Below are 17,064 nucleotides of genomic sequence, written 5' to 3'. Positions count from 1 at the left end.
GATGACTGAACAAGCTTTACTCAGAGAGTCAGGGATATGAATTGTGTGACATGGGGGGGGAGATTAAATAGTTCTTCAGTTTGCTATTTATTAGACAAAATAAATTTTATTATATGGTGTCTGATTTCAAAGAATAAAAGCCATCCTATTTATGAGGAAGAAGAAATGGCCTGCAATTAACACAATACAGACTCATGGGCAGAGAGGTGAATGACTTGGCAGGTTGATCAGGGGTCCGGAAAAAGAAAGAATGAAAGATTTCAGACAAGCAGGCTAGGTGGAGATGGACATATGGGTAAGTGTGCTGCCAGGAGCTTCACCCATTGGGAGAGTTTTCTCTCCCCTGCTCTTATAAGGCCACTCCTACTAAGGCTACAGGGCAGTCGGCCATCCATTTTCAGTTTGTACCCACATACTGAAGCCAACCCATTCAGAAACCAAGCTCACATTTTTTCTCTGTCAGATGGATATTGGTGTTAGCCAAAGGAGGACAGTGGTCCTACATTATCCAACATTGCTGTATAACATGGAGGTCTGGGCTCTGCTCAAGCAGTTTACCTTCTGATTCCGCTAATGCTATCTGGAGGTGCCACTTCCATATTATGATGGATTGCTGCTAGGCCCAGTCAACTTGTGATTTGATGAATGTGACAGATCCCAGCTCATGTTAGATATTTGTGGATACATGATCAATCCATTTCTGTTCCATAGTCCAGAGTTCCATCTCCACCAGGAATGCCATGAGTTATTTTCAAAAGGAAAATTTTGCTTCCATCTTCCAAAACCCAGGGACCCACATGTGATTCCTCTACTTGGGCTTGCCACAAACCCCACAGGTCACCTTTACCCATCCCCAAAACTCTACTACCAAGGACTCTTCCAGATTGTATGGCCGAGCCCAAGCAGCAGGCTCTTTACACAACAGTCTAGGCCTGTGGCAAAGCTCTTACCTACTCTGGGCCCCACCAGAGCAGACAGCCATTAGTGTCATCCAGCATATGGGCTATAGCATCATTCCCACACATGGAATAGTGGAATATGCTGCTCCATAATTCAAAGTTACTGACCAGGTATTAAGCTTCCTTTTTTGTTGTGGGAAGTCCAAGATGCAATAATTTGTCTTTTATTTTGGACTGGATATCTACAGGAGCCCTAAAATTTTACTAGTGAGAAGGCCCTGAATCTTTGTGGGTTTATTTTCCATTCTCTGGAAAACAAAACATGTCTTACCAAAGAGCATGATGATAACTTTTGCTTATCGGAGCCAGTTAACATAATATCATTAATGTAGTGAATCTACATAATGTTCTATAGGATATTTAAATGGTCCAGAGAGCAGGAGAGTTAACATAGCCCTAGAACAAAAGTATAAAGGTATATTATTGCCTATTCCATGTGAATCAGAACTCTTTATGATCCTCTTTTCTTGATGGAATAGAAAGGATACATTCGCCATATTAACAGCTTAATTTTGTGTACTTGAGGACATGTTGATCCTCTCTAGCAAAAATATCACATCTGGCTTGGCCCTGCAATTGGAATTATTATTTTATTGAGTTTATAGTAGTCTGTTCTCATCTTTCCAAGATTCTTCCTATTTTTAAAAGGGCCATAATAGTGAATTAATGAAGATTTGGTAGGGACCAACACCCTTGTACCCTTTAAATACTTAAAAGTGTTACAAATTTCTACTATCCCTCTTGGGGTGTAATGTTGTTTTTGACTTATTATCTTAACTGAGTTTGGGGAATAGTTTTAGAAGCTTCTGCTTGGGTATGATTACCTTTATCTCATAGGCCAAGCCTCAGTCTGGGGCTTGTGCTAATTATTTAGTATGTTGTTCTCAATTATTCTTTCAGGAACTGGGGAAATAACTGCTGGATGGATCCAAAAAGAATAGTGGACCCATTCACAAGCCAGGCGTTTCTTAGGATCCATTTAATACCTGGCCCCTAAGTGCCCCCAGGATCCATTTATTACCTGGCCCCTAAGTGCCCCTGCTCTAATAGAGGGGCCATAACAGTGCTTCAGGCTTCTAGGTATCACTGCCAATTCAGATTGTGTCTAACAGTCCTTGGAATGTTTGGCTATCTCCCTTTCCCCAGCACATAGTACAGGTTTGCTCAGGACTTTCCAAATTAAAACAAAGTTGCTGTTCCAAGAAGCCCCTGAGTTCTGGGAAAAGTAGGATGATTGGCCACCCTAATAGTTACCAAAGTATGTGACTTTTGGGAAATGAGTGGAGAAATCATTACTGAGTATATTTGCTTTGCTACTGAGATTTCCTTCTTATTACGAGTTTGGCCTCCTTTTTAGTCAGTGGGTTCTGGGCATGAAAACTACCTCAGGTCCAAAAACTTGGCACTGTATTGTGACTTTTAATTAGGGCAATTGCCCTTGGCCTCCTGATCATCCATTTTTTATGTCTTATGATAGTGCGAGCTGAATGGAATGCTCTGATTGGGTTCCCATCTTTTTTGCCCCTAGTGACACTGATTAACCATCTCTATTTCTTAGCTCAGGCCTCCTGGCCACTGCTTTGATGCTGTCACTACAGTAATTTCATCCAGTTAAGTGCTACCACCTGGTCTTTATTTGGGTCCAGTCATCCCCACTGCTTTTCAGTAAGCCTAGTATGAGCCTCTCCTACTGTCATCTCTGGGTAAGAGAAGAGAGCCACCACTGGCCTGTGAGTGATTCCGGTCCCCCACCAGCACAGTTAATGGCTTTGGCAAACGGGCTATTTTATAGGCCTTCTCATGGAGCATAATCATCTGCTGGGGCCCCTGGCCTTACAAAGTATATTCAGTCTAGCATGCTGGCTTCCATGGGTTTTTAAATCTCTTGTTCTACTGTCTGCTGTTGATTTCTAGTATTCCAGCTTCCCTTAGCATTGCCCATTGCTTCTTTTCATGCCCCTAGGAGTCATCTCAGTAGTGAGGGTGCACCGTCACCTGGAGATCTCACCAAGCTGATAAATCTAGTATCACTAGAAGGCTCCCAAGTCAAGAAGCTCTCCCTTGCCAAATCTTATTTTTTCTAGTCCCCTGGATTAGGCATTCTGAGAATTCAGACCTACCGATTCTCCTCCAGTACCTGACAGCACACAAAGTCTAGGCCTTGTTTATTCTATAGGATGTTAGGTCTCACTAGCAGCAGTGTATCCCTGGCTGATTATGCTATGACTTAACCCTGACTATATGCCTAGTGTCATTAAAGAAGGTAAAGGCAGATTCTGAGTGAGGGCACATGATGTTTTGTGGGAAAGGACTCTTCATTGCCTTCAAGCAAGGGTGGTGGGCCCGCTAGCCTTTATGAAGAAGAGGTGGTTTACTTCTGCATTTTCGGAGAGTTCAGAAGAGTCTAGGGGTTCAAACATTCAGGGTTATTCACCAAGATATTCTCTTCCCAAAGGTCAGAATCCCATTTTTCTTAACCAGACTCTGATACTGTCCTAACTAATGCCTTGATTGGGCATTAAACCTTATCTGGAGCCCTACCACTTCAGTAACTCAAGGTCCCCCGTTTCCTCTGCTTTCCTGCTGCAGGAGTGTTTTGTAAGCTCTCAGACAGGTATAATGGCTTTCACACTTGGGGTCAATTGCCCGCTCCTTTTCATAATCTTTTTCTAGTGTAGCAATGGACTTAACAATAGCCATCTTTCCTATTGTCTTTATAGTTTCCCCAGTATTTCTCAAAGATGTGATGCTTTACACCAGCTTAGACATACTCCCCTCCCTCAGTGGTATACCATCATAACTCATCAATGGAGAGAATTTTAATAACTGGATGTATACTTTATGCCCAGGGATGTCTGTGTTCCACCTACCAATGACAGGGTCTTCTCTGAAAGCTAGACTGAATGTGATTTATCTCCCAAACACCAAATTATCACCTGCTTCCTCAGACCCCACCCATTACCAACTGGCATGGGTTATTTCTTCCAAAAACAGATGCTTAAGTAGAATTTGATGTGCAAGCTATTCATTAAGCATTAACACCTGTGGAAAGGAGGCAACTGATCTTGTTTTTATTAAAATTCTGATGTTTTGTTTATCATCTCTCCTCACTCTAGTCCCATTCCCTGGGGAAAGGAAACCGTATTTGGCAGAGGGAGAAGTAGGACTGTGAAGCCTTAGTCATGCTCCTACTGCAGTCAATCACGGGATGTAAACCACGAGTCTGCGCTCTTGGCAAAGGCGGTGCTCTGCAGCTGAGGCAAACTTTAAAGCTGACAGTGGCACGCGGTGTGCTAACTGCCCTCTCAGCAGCCAAAGCAACAAGGCCTCCCTTGAAGGCTGATCTGAGCAATGCAGCTCCTGTTTACCATTAGTATACATGGAGAAAATTATTGAAATAAAGAAACACTTAGGAGGTTATTAGTAAGGAAAATGAGGAAAAAGAACTCAATTCTTTTTGTGGTAGATATTACTTGTGCTTATCAAAATCTGGTTACTTTCTAGGCATTTGGGAAACTCCCCTTTGTTTCCAGCCCCCACTGTAGTCAGGCAGAGCTCTGTGACTAACTCAGATGACTGAAATGTCAGAAAATGTGAAGGATGTCACTTGTAGTCAGAGACAGTGAAAGTTCCTGCACCATCCAGTCTCTTCCTCAGCCACAGGACCTGGTGAGCCCCATATTCGAGGCGGGACACACAACAGAACAACATGGGGCATCCAGCAGCCTGTGTCCCTGAGGTAAGCGCTTAAATATACATTTGGAGCTCAAGAGAGGCTTGGAATAAAAATGTAAATTTAGGGGTCATAAGCATGTAGATGGAAGCTATGTGAATAGACAATCTCGCCAAGGAATGAGTACAAAGTAAACAGACGGCGTTAGAGCTCAGAAGAATCCCAACATTTAAAACTAGAATAGCAAAGGAGACTAAGAGTGAGAAATGTTCTAATTTGTAACATTTATTCTATCTTCACAGCACTTTTGAAGACTATATGAAATTACTAAGCTCTCTCCCTTTTAAAATATAAGTTACTTGGGGGCAAGGACTTTGTTGTCTTACTGCTATATGCTCAGCATACTTTTTTGATAAACATGAGGTGTTCTAAAATATTTGTTGAACATTGAATTATGAAGACAAGTGTCCAGACTAGGTGGGGGGGAAGAAAAAATATTTGGTATTAGAAAACCAAAGAAAGAAAATACTGTCAACTAATAGGAATTGGTCAGGTGAGATCAGGACTGAAGAATGTAATTTTGTATTGGCAATAAGAAGACTATTAGTGACCTTAGCTAGGAGAGTTTTAGTGGAGTTTGTAAGGCTGGAGGCACTGGAGGAAGGAGCGAGCACGTCGGACACTGATGACATGCCAAAGTCCCTGGCTGCTGCCCCTTCCCAACCTGAGAAATGTGCCTTGGGCTAGCCAATCCTCACGCCGCTGTAAATCTAAGCTCTGCCTCCCCCTACCTTCTTTAAAAACTCGCTGCCTGTCTACTTACATGCGAATTCCCCAGCCTCCATTTCTATAGACTGGGAAATCTCGCCCGGGTATTGAGTTCAAATAAACTACCTGGCCCTTTGTTGCCTCTCTTCACCTGCTTATTTCGGCTAGAATTTATCTTACAGAGTTGTTGGAAGCAAAATCCAAACTGGACTGCTTTGAAGAGAAAATGGCAGGTGAGGATATGGAAATGGAAATATACATAACTCAAGAAGAGAGATTATGAATAAAAGGAAAGAGAAAAGTAGCTAGAAGGGGTGTTTTTTTTTTTAAGCTGAGATGAACCTGTTTAAATGGCATTGAAAAATCAGCTGATGTGTGTGATAATTGATAACAAGGATCTAGAGCATAGGTGGCACGGTGGACTATGGCAGGATGCAGGGACATATCCACTATAATAGAAGAAAGAAGGGGTGGGGGTTATTATAGATGTGGATGGGTTTGGATGTTTGCTGGAGGGAGGTGGTGAAGTTGTACTCTGGGTCAGCAGAGTGAGTAAAGAATAAAGAGGCTAAAGGTCATTGGAGAAGGATTAAAGCAGCTTATTTTCTTGTGAAATGAAAAGTGAATTGACTAGTGAAACATGACAAATTCAGGCAATTTTAAGTTAATTGTCTATGAATGTATGTAATGTTACTAATCTGACTTGTTGGAATATTTTTAGCTGCATAAAGCAATCTATGCACAACTATAGAGAAGTTAGATAGTTGAATTGATTCATGGTTGCAGGTTTGGTAGGCAGTCACAATTAAAAGTAAGTAAACCAGAAAGTTTGGGGCCTCAACAAGGGAGAGATTGAGGAGAGAGAAAGAAAATCTCAAATAGATTAAAAGAGAATATAGAACAAGGCTTACTCATAAGGCAAAATAAATGGGTAAGCGAATCAAAGGACTAAAATTGGTCAAATAGGGGTATTTAGACCAAGCTGCAAACACAGGGATTTGGAAAAGAGAAGGTAATGCCTGAAGAAGAGATTTCACAAGCATGCAGGTCTGAGTGAGATGCGGGTGTCTCGCCAATGGGTTTCAGCCCCTGGCAAGTTCGCTATGGATTCAACGTGACCAAAGAAATTGACAGGAAAACGTTCTTTGGGGTGAACGGGTTTATTACCCGGCTTGTTCTCCCGGCGGTAGGTCGAGCACTAGCATCTCTGCCTCAGCCCAGGGCACAGAACCGAGATCTCTGTATAGCGCAATAATAGCTTATTGCCTAAAGGTGTGGAAGTGGTAGCCTAACAACAGGCTAGTTACATCATCAGGTGGTTTAAGTTCAGTGAGGATCCTGGCCATAGGAACCCCAACTTCCCCACAGCTGGCTGTGGCCATAGATTAGGGGAAGTGGTAAGGAGAAGGCTGCAAAAGTAAAAACATGAAGGAAACTGAGAAGCCATGGCAACAAATGGGTCAGCTTCAGACATTAATGTCCTTGTTGGTAACAGGAATTAGGGAGGGAAGTTTGCAAACCTGTTGCCAGAAATTCTCAGGGAATATCTACAAGGTCTACAGATGAGACTATATAAAGGAGAGGCATAAAGAAAGGGCAAACCCTTCAAGGTAACTGGCATTTTTATAAGTCTGGAGCTGTGATCTGAAAATGGCAACACGAAATGTGGAGAAATTGATCCCACTCCCTGATCCTGATGCAAGGACAGTATGAGAAAATAAATGTTTTTCTAATGGGCTGGGGCTGCAGGGAAATGGAGTACTTCTGAGGAAGTCCTAAAGGCAAGAAGGAGGAGGGGGCAAGAAGAAGACATTTAATGAAAAGATCACAGATTGCACATTAGTGGAATCAGAAGTCCAGAGGGAAAAAATGCAAAGGTTTGGGTTGGAAAGAGGAACAAGCTGTGAGGGGAGAAGAAAGGAAACACAAAGTAATGTACAGATACAAATGAGAGGAAAGAAGATGGCACTTAATTTGACAAGTGGCTGAGAAATGGAAATTTGAGGCAGAGAGAACAGGTTATTGCAAAGACAGAGTTTTAGTCCCTGCTGGGTTGTGGCCAGGTGGAGAGACCCACAGATGACATGAGCTTCAGCACTGTGTGGTCCTTACGCTCAGTTTCTCGGTGGGAAACAAAGGAGTCTCAATCATGCTTCCAAGTATTATGGCAATGAAAGCATTTCATGAGGTAGCAGGAGTCTAAATCAACAAGGGGCTGGGAGGCAGTGGGGCTGTGTGGCAGAGGGAAGGTGAGCCAGAGCAAGCAGGGAACAAGGTGGGAGGCTAGGGTGTCTCAAGCCCTTTTCCGTGGTCTCTCAGTTTCCCTTAGCCCTCGATCAGGCTCACAGTCTAAGAGCTGAAAGAATTTTTGGAGATCCTGTTTTCTTTATGAGGAAAATGATGTTTAAAAGTGCTTTAATGTCTCACCCAAGGTGATATTATCAGACAGAGCTTGAGTGTGGTAAAAATTATCACCCAAGGTGAAGATTTGAAACGAGAAAAATAAATCCACATTTCCTTGCTCCTAATCTGATGGCAACCTCTCTCAGCCTCCCTGCCTCCCTCCCTCACCTTTAATTAAAAGAGTATTATATTAATAGTAATAATAATAATAAGGGAGAAATGTGGGATTCACATATAAATCAAGTATAAAAATCAAACGAATAATCATAATTGACCTGATTGTTTATAGTTCATGATGCGTGATCAAAACCGAAAGTTTCTGTGATGACTGCCCTTGTACTGTTCACCATGTAAGAACTTATTCACTATGTAAGACTTTGTTCACCATGTAAGAACTTGTTCGTTATGCTTCAGAAGATTGGAGACTGTTGAGAATTTTTTAAAAAGAGTATTGTATTATTCCATTTTAATCTTTTTCTGATTTTGGCTAGAGAATGTTTTCTGGAGCTCATACAGAATCTTGTTCTCAAAAGTGGAGTGTAGCTGACATAGAGTCAGTATTACACTGAGCAAATAACTTCATGAGTATTATGACAAAATATTATATATAATGTATTGTTTCTACATATGTTAATAAATATTTTATTCAAAGAAGTCACTAAAGTGAAATATTCAGAGGTACATTTTTGTAGGAACATTTCCAAAAGAAATTAGAAGATTAAAAACTGATGGAACTGTTTTTCTAAGGGATGATTACTGAGAAACAAATTGTACTTTAATGTGTTCCTTGAAAAGGATGACCAATATTTTTTTTAATTTTGGTATCATTAATCTACAATTACATGAGCAACATTATGGTTACTAGACTCCCTCCATCATCAAGTCCCCACCACATACCCATTACATTCACTACCCATAAGCGTAGTAAGATGCTATAGAATCACTACTTGTCTTCTCTTTGTTGTACAGCAATCCCTGTGTGCCCCCTCTACATTATGTCTAATAATCGTAATGCCCCTTTTTCCCCCTTGTACCTCCCTTCCCACCCATCCACTTCAGTCCCTTTCCCTTTGGTAACTGTTAGTACATTCTTGGGTTCTGTGAATCTGCTGCTGTTTTTTCCCTCCATTTTTTCTTTGTTCTTATACTCCGCATATGAGTAAAAGCATTTGATACTTGTCTTTCTCTGCCTGTCTTATTTCACTGAGAATAATACCCTCTAGCTTCATCCATGTTGTTGCAAATGATAGGGTTTGTTTTCTACTTATGGCTGAATAATATTCCATTGTGTATATGTACCACTTCTTCTTTGTCCATGTATCTACAGATGGACATTAATGTGGCATCCATTTCTTGGCTATTGTAAATAGTGCTGCAATAAACATAGGGGTGCATATGTCTTCTGGAAACTGGGCTGCTGCATTCTTAGGGTAAATTCCTAGGAGTGGAATTCCTGAGTCAAATGGTATGTCTATTCTTAGTTTTTTGAGGAACCTCCATACTGCTTTCCACAATGGTTGAACTAATTTACATTCCCATCAGCAGTGTAGGAGGGTTTCCCTTTCTCCACGTCCTTGCCAACATTTGTTGTTGTTTGTCTTTTGGATGGTAGCCAACCTTACTAGTGTGAGGTGATATCTCATTGTGGTTTTAATTTGCATTTCTCTGATGATTAGCTATATGGAGCATCTTTTCATGTGCCTGTTGGCCATCTGAATTTCTTTGTTGAAGAAGAGTCTGTTCAGATCCTGTGCCCATTTTTTAATTAGATTATTTGCTTTTTGTTTGTTGAGGTGTGTGTGCTCTTTATATATTTTGGATGTCAACTCTTTATCAGATATGTCATTTATGAATATATTCTCCCATACTGTAGGATGCCTTTTTGTTCTATTGATGGTGTCCTTTGCTGTACAGAAGTTTTTCAGCTTTATGTAGTTCCACTTGTTCATTTTTGCTATTGTTACCCTTGCCCAGGAAATATGTTCATGAAGAAGTTGCTCATGTTTATGTCCAAGAGACTTTTGCCTATGTTTTCTTCTAAGAGTTTTATGATTTCATGACTTACATTCAGGTCTTTGATCCACTTCAAATTTACTTTGAGTATGGGATTAGACAATGATCCAGTTTCATTCTCATACATGTAGCTGTCCAGTTTTGCCAACAAGAGCTGTTGACGAGGCTGTCATTTCCCTATTGTATGTCCATGGCTCCTTTATCATATTTTAATTGACCATAAATGTTTGGGTTAATATCTGGGGTCTCTATTCTGTTCCACTGGTCTGTCTGTGGCTCTGTTCTTGTGCCAGTACCAAACTGTCTTGATTACTGTGGCTTTGTAGTAGAGCTTGAAGTTGGGAAGTGAGATCCCCCCACTTTATTCATCCTTCTTAGGATTGCTTTGGCTATTCAGAGTCTTTGGTGGTTCCATGTGAATTTTTAGAACTATTTGCTCTAGTTCGTTGAAGAATGCTCTTGGTATTTTGATAGGGATTTTATTGAATCTGTAGATTGCTTTAGGCAGGATGGCCATTTAGACAATATTAATTCTTCCTAGCCAAGAGCGTGAGAAGAGTTTCCATTTGTTAGTGTACTCTTTAATTTCTCTTAAGAGTGTCTTGTAGTTTACAGGGTATAGGTCTTTCACTTTCTTGGTTAGTTTTATTCCTAGGTATTTTATTCTTTTTGATGCTATTGTGAATGGAATTGTTTTCCTGATTTCTCATTCTGCTAGTTCATCGTTAGTGTATAGGAAAGCAACAGATTTCTGTGTATTAATTTTGCATCCTGAAACTTTGCTGAATTCAGATATTGGTTCTAGTAGTTTTGGAATAGAATCTTTAGGGATTTTTATGTACAATATCATGACATCTTCAAATAGTGACAGTTTGACTTCTTCTTACCAATCTGGATGACATGTATTTCTTTGTTTTGTCTAATTGCCATGGCTAGAACCTCCCACGCTATGTTGAATAACAGTGGGAAGAGTGGGCAACCCTGTCTTGTTCCTGAACTTAGGTGAAAAGCTTTCAGCTTCTCACTGTTAAGTATGATGTTGGCTGTATGTTTTATCATATATGGTCTTTATTATGTTCAGGTATTTGCACTCTATATCCATTTTGTTGAGAGTTTTTGTCATGAATGGATGTTGAATTTTGTCAAATGCTTTTTCAGCATCTATGGATAGGATCATGTGGTTTTTGTCCTTCTTTTTATTGACGTGGTGAATGATGTTGATGGATTTTCAAATGTTGTATCATCCTCGCATCCCTGAGATGAATCCCACTTGATCGTGTTGTATGTGAATAGTGCTAATATTTTGTTGAGTATATTTGCATCTACATTCATCAGGGATATTGGTCTGTAATTTTCTTTTTTTGTAGTGTCTTTGCCTGGTTTTGGTATTAGAGTGATGCTGGCTTCATAGAATGAGTTTGGGAGTATTCCTTCTTCTTCTATTTTTTGGGAAACTTTAAGGAGAATGGGTATTATGTCTTCTCTGTATGTCTGATAAAATTAAGTGGTGAATCCATCTGGCCCAGGGGTTTTGTTCTTGGGTAGATTTTTTATTACCTATTCAATTTCATTGCTGGTAACTGGTCTGTTTAAATTTTGTGTTTCGTCCTTGGTCAGTCTTGGAAGGTTGTATTTTACTAGGAAGTTGTCCATTTCTTCTTGGTCTTCCAGCTTGTTAGCATATAGATTCTCATAGTATTGTCTAATAATTCTTTGTAGTTCTATGGGGTCTGTCATGATTTTTCCTTTCTCATTTATGATTCTGTTTATGTATGTAGATTCTATTTTACCCTTAATAAGTCTTGCTAGGGGGTTATCTATTTTGTCTATTTTCTCAAAGAACCAGCTCTTGGTTTCACTGTGGTTTTTTTTGGTCACTTTATTGTTCTCAATTTTATTTATTTCTTCTCTGATCTTTATTATGTCCCTCCTTCTGCTGACTTTGGGCTTCATTTGTTCTTCTTTTTCCAGTTTCAATAATTGTGACTTTAGACTATTCATTTCGGATTGTTCTTCCTTCTTTAAATATGCCTGGATTGCTATATACTTTCCTCTTAGAACTGCCTTCGCTGTGTCCCAGAGAAGTTGGGGCTTTGTGCTGTTGTCATTTGTCTCCATATATTTCTTGATCTCTGTTTTAATTTGGTCATTGATTCATTGATTATTTAGGAGCATGTTGATTGATTATTTGTGAGCCTTTTTGTTTCCTATATACAATCTGTTTATATTTTATTCCTTTGTGATCTCAGAAGTTGGTTGGTAGAATTTCAATCTTTTGGAATTTACTGAGGCTCTCTTTGTGGCCTAAAATGTGGTCTATTCTTGAAAATTTTCCATATGCACTTGAGAAGATTGTGTATCCTGCTCCTTTTGAGTGGAGAGTTCTGTAGATGTCTGTTAAGTCCATCTGTTCTAGTGTGTTGTTCATTGCCTCTGTGTCCCTACTTATTTTCTGTCTATTTGATCTGTCCTTTGGAGTGAGTGGTGTGCTGAAATCTCCAAAAATGACTGCATTGCATTGTATTTCCTCCTTTATTTCTGTAAGTATTTGTTTCACATATGTCAGTGCTGTGTTAGGTGCATATATATTTATAATGTTTATATCCTCTTGTTGGACTGACTCCTTTGTCATTATGTAATGTCCTTCATTATCTCTTGTTACTTTCTTTGTTTTGAAGTCTATTTTGTCTGATACTAGTACTGCAACACCTGCTTTTTTTCTCCCTATTGTTTGCATGAAATATTTTTTTCCATCCCTTGACTTTTAGTCTGTGTTTCTCTTTGGGTTTGAGGTGACTCTCTTGTGAGCAACATATAGGTGGGTCTTGTTTTTTATCCATTCATTCTATTACTTTGTATATTTTGATTGGTGCTTTCACTCCATTTATATTTAGGATGATTATTGAAAGATATGTACTTATTGCCATGGCAGGGTTTGGGTTCATGGTTATCAAAGGTTCTTGGGTATATTTGCATCTACATTCATCAGGATGATTACCCTCTAACCATCTAGCTTAACTCTCTTATTAAGCTATTATAAACACAGTCTGATGATTCTTTATTTCTCTCCCTTCTTATTCTTCTTCCTCCATTCTTTATATGTTAGGTGTTTTCTTCCGTACTCTTTTGTGTTTCCTTTGCATTTGTGGATAGTTGATTTTATTTTTTGCCTTTAGTTAGTATTTGATTGGTTTGCTTTCTTTGCTGTGATTTTATATTCTCTGGTGAAATCTATTTAGCCTTAAGAGTGGTTCCATCTAGAGCAGTCCCTTTAAAATACCCTGCAGAGGTGTTTTGTGAGAGGCAAATTCCCTCAACTTTTGCTTGTCTGGGAATTGATTAATCCCTCCTTCATATTTAAATGATAATCATGCTGGATACAGTATTCTTGGTTCAAGGCCCATATATTTCATTGCATTAAATATATCATGCCATTCTCTTCTGGCCTGTAAGGTTTCTGTTGAGAAGTCTGATGATAGCCTGATGGGTTTTCCTTTGTAGGTGACCTTTTTCCTCTCTCTAGGTGCCTTTAATACTCTGTCCTTGTCCTCGGTCTTTGCCATTTTAATTATTATGTGTCTTAGAGTTGTCCTCTTTGGATCCCTTCTGTTGGGAGTTGTGTGTGCTTCTGTGGCCTGAGCAACTATTTCCTCCCCCAGTTTGGGGAATTTTCAGCAATTATTTCTTCAAAGACACTTTCTATCCCTTTTTCACTCTCTTCTTCTTCTGGTATCCCTATAATGAGAATATTGTTCTGTTTGGAGTGGTCACTCAGTTCTCTTAATATTGTTTCATTCCTGGAGATCCTTTTATCTCTCCCTGCGTGAGCTTCTCTCTGTGTTCCTGCTCTCTGATTTCTATTCCATTAACAGTCTCTTGCACCTCATCCAGTCGGCTCTTAAGAACTTTTATTGATTATTTGATTTCTGTTATCTCCCTCCAGACCTCATTCCTTAGCTGTTGCATATTTCTCTGCAGGTCCATCAGCATGGTTATGACTTTTATTTTGAATTCTTTTTCAGGAAGGTTGGTTTTATCTACCTCACCACATCCTCTCTCTGGGGTTGTGTGAGTGAGTTTTGACTGGATCAGATTCTTCTGCCTTTTCATGATGATAGAAGTGGTCACAGGCAGGTGGAACATGTCTCAGCTGGGAGAACAAAGTCCCTTCCTGCTTTTTGGTCACCTTGCCCTTCTCCACTGCCTATGCCATCTACCTGCACACTTCAGGTAGTCTCTGGGATAATCTGCTGAGCTGCTGTGGGCAGGGCGGCCCTCGGGATAGCCTAGTCCACTGTGTGGGTGGCAGATGTTCCCGATGTGTTCTCATGGGAGAACAGCATCCCTTCGTGCCTTCTGTACCTTGCCCCAGTTTCCACTGCCTGTCCCGGTTAGCTGTGTGCTGGGAGGAGACTCTGCGTGGTTTCTGTGGGTGGGGCCGCTTTCTGGCTCCTCTGCTTTATGGCTGCTACACAGCTGTGGTGGGTCAGCAGGTTGCTTGTAGCACTGGCCAGAGGGAATGAATGGCAGGCTGCTTATTGCTGTAAGGGGCTTTGGGTCTGCTTTACCCCCCAGGGTTTAGGGGGCCTGAAGTTCCTCAAGATTCCCAGCCTGCTGAGCTGAGTGTGCTGGGATGACTTTGTTCAGCTGCTGAGCCCTTGTCCCTTTAAGACTTTTAAAAAATGCCCGCATTTCATTTGACCCAGGGGAGCCAGCTGTGGGGACCTACTCACAGTCTTGGTATCAGACACTACCCTTCCATTTTCCTGATATCCAGCACACCATGCAATGTGTCTCTGCACTCCTAGTGCAGATTACTAGGGTTGGTTATTTAGCAGTCCTGCACTTCCACTCCTTCCCCACTCTGACTCCTTTCCTCCTTCAGGTGAGCTGGGGTCAGGGGAGAGCTCGGGTCCAGCCGGGTCACGGTTTTGTATCTTACCCTTTTTGTGAGATGCTGAGTTCTCACAGATGTAGATGTAGTCTGGCTGTTGTACTATATCTTCTGGTCTCTGTTTTAGGAAAAGTTGTATTTGTTTATTTTCAAAAATATATATGGAGAGGAGCCAAGATGGTAGTGTGAGTAGAGCAGCAGAAATCTCCTCCCAAAACCATATATATTTTTGAAAATACAACTATCCCTAAGAGACAGACCAGAATATACAAGACAAAATCCAGGCTACATCCACACCAGTGAGAACTCAGCACCTCAAAACGGGGATAAAATACAAGCTACAGACCGGCAGAACCCGAGCACCCCTCACCCCAGCTCCCTGGTGGGAGTAGAGGAGTTAGAGAGGGGAGGCAGAGGGAGCCCAGGACTGCTAAATACCCAGCCCCAGCCATCTGCACTGGGAGCACAGACACAGTGCATGGGATGCTAGATACTAGGGAAATGGGACAGGAAAACCCGCAACTGGGTCCCCACAGCTGGCGCCCCTGGGACAAAGAAAAGCGAGTGCTTTATGAAAGACCTAAAGGGACAGGGGCCCCACAGCTGGACAGAAGCATCCCGGGACACTTAGCCCAGCAGCTGGGAAACCCAAGCAACTCCAGGCACCCTAACCCCCTGGGTGGCAGCACAGCTCGGAGGCCCCTCATGACGATAAACAGCCTCCTGCCTGTTTCCCTTCTGACATGGCTCTGCCATAGTGCAGCAGCAGCCTGAGGCTGGCCACGCCCACAGCAGCAAGGCAGAGCTTCTTTCACAGTGGCCGGGAAAGAATTTGAAACCCCATCTGCGTGCAGCTACCCAGCACAAGCCACAAGGGGTCGCATTTCTCCCAGGAGAGGAAGGCCACAAACCAGCAAGAAAGGACGTTCTCCGAGCCGACACACGTGACAGGTCCCCACAACTACCTCTATCACCATGAAAAGGCAGAAGAATTTGATACAGACCAGTCTAACGCAAACATCCTCCCCTGAGAGGAATCCGGGGAGACAGACCTAACCAATCTTCCTGAAAAAGAATTCAAAATAAAGATCATAACCATGATGATGGATCTTCAGAGAAATATGCAAGAGGTAAGGGATGAAGTCCAGAGGAAGATTACAGAAATAAAACAATCTCTGGAAGGACTTAAGAACAGACAGGATAATGTGCAAGAGGCCATTAATAGAATAGAAATCAGAGAACAGGAATGCGGAGAAGCTGATGCAGAGAGAGATAAAAGGATCTCCAGGAAAGAAACAATATTAAGAGAACTGTGTGACCAATCCAAACGGAACAATATTCTCATTATAGGGGTACCAGAAGAAGAAGAGAGTGAAAAGGGGATAGAAAATGAGTTTGAAAAAATAATTGCTGAAAAATTCCCCAAACTGGGGGAGGAAATAGTTGCTCAGACCACGGAAGTACACAGAACTCCCAACAGAAGGGACCCAAGGAGGACAACACCAAGACACATAATAATTAAAATGGCAAAGATCAAGGACACGGACAGAGTTTTAAAGGCAGCTAGAGAGAGGAAAAAGGTCACCTACAAAGGAAAACCCATCAGGCTATCATCAGACTTCTCAACAGAAACCTTACAGGCCAGAAGAGAATGGCATGATATATTTAATGCAATGAAATATATGGGCCTTGAACCAAGAATACTGTATCCAGCATGATTATCATTTAAATATGAAGGAGGGATTAATCAATTCCCAGACAAGCAAAAGTTGAGGGAATTTGCCTCCCACAAACCACCTCTGCAGGGTATTTTAGAGGGACTGCTCTAGATGGAAGCACTCCTAAGGCTAAACAGATGTCACCAGAGAAAATAAAATAACAGCAAAGAAAGCATACCAACCCAATACTAACTAAAGGCAAAAAATAAAATGAACTACACATAAAAGCAATGAAAGGAAACACAAAAGAGCACAGAATCAAACACCCAACATATAAAGAATGGAGGAGGAGGAATAAGGGGGAGAAATAAAGACTCGTCAGACAGTGTCTATAATAGCTCAGTAAGTGAGTTAAGTTAGGCAGTAAGATACTAAACAAGCTAAACTTTGGTAAACACGAATCTAAAGCCTGCAATGGCAATAAGTACATATCTTTCAATAATCACCCTAAATGTAAATGGACTGAATGCACCCATCAAAAGACACAGAGTAATAGAATGGATAAAAAAGCAAGACCCATCTATATGCTGCTTACAAGAGATCCACCTCAAACCCAAAGACATGCACAGACCAAAAGTCAAGGGATGGAAAAAGATATTCCATGCAAACAACAGGGAGAAAAAAGCAGGTGTTGCA

The sequence above is a fragment of the Manis pentadactyla genome, chromosome 6, assembly GCF_030020395.1.
Source record: "Manis pentadactyla isolate mManPen7 chromosome 6, mManPen7.hap1, whole genome shotgun sequence".
Classification (NCBI taxonomy): Eukaryota; Metazoa; Chordata; class Mammalia; order Pholidota; family Manidae; genus Manis; species Manis pentadactyla.
This window is presented reverse-complemented; position numbering follows the sequence as displayed.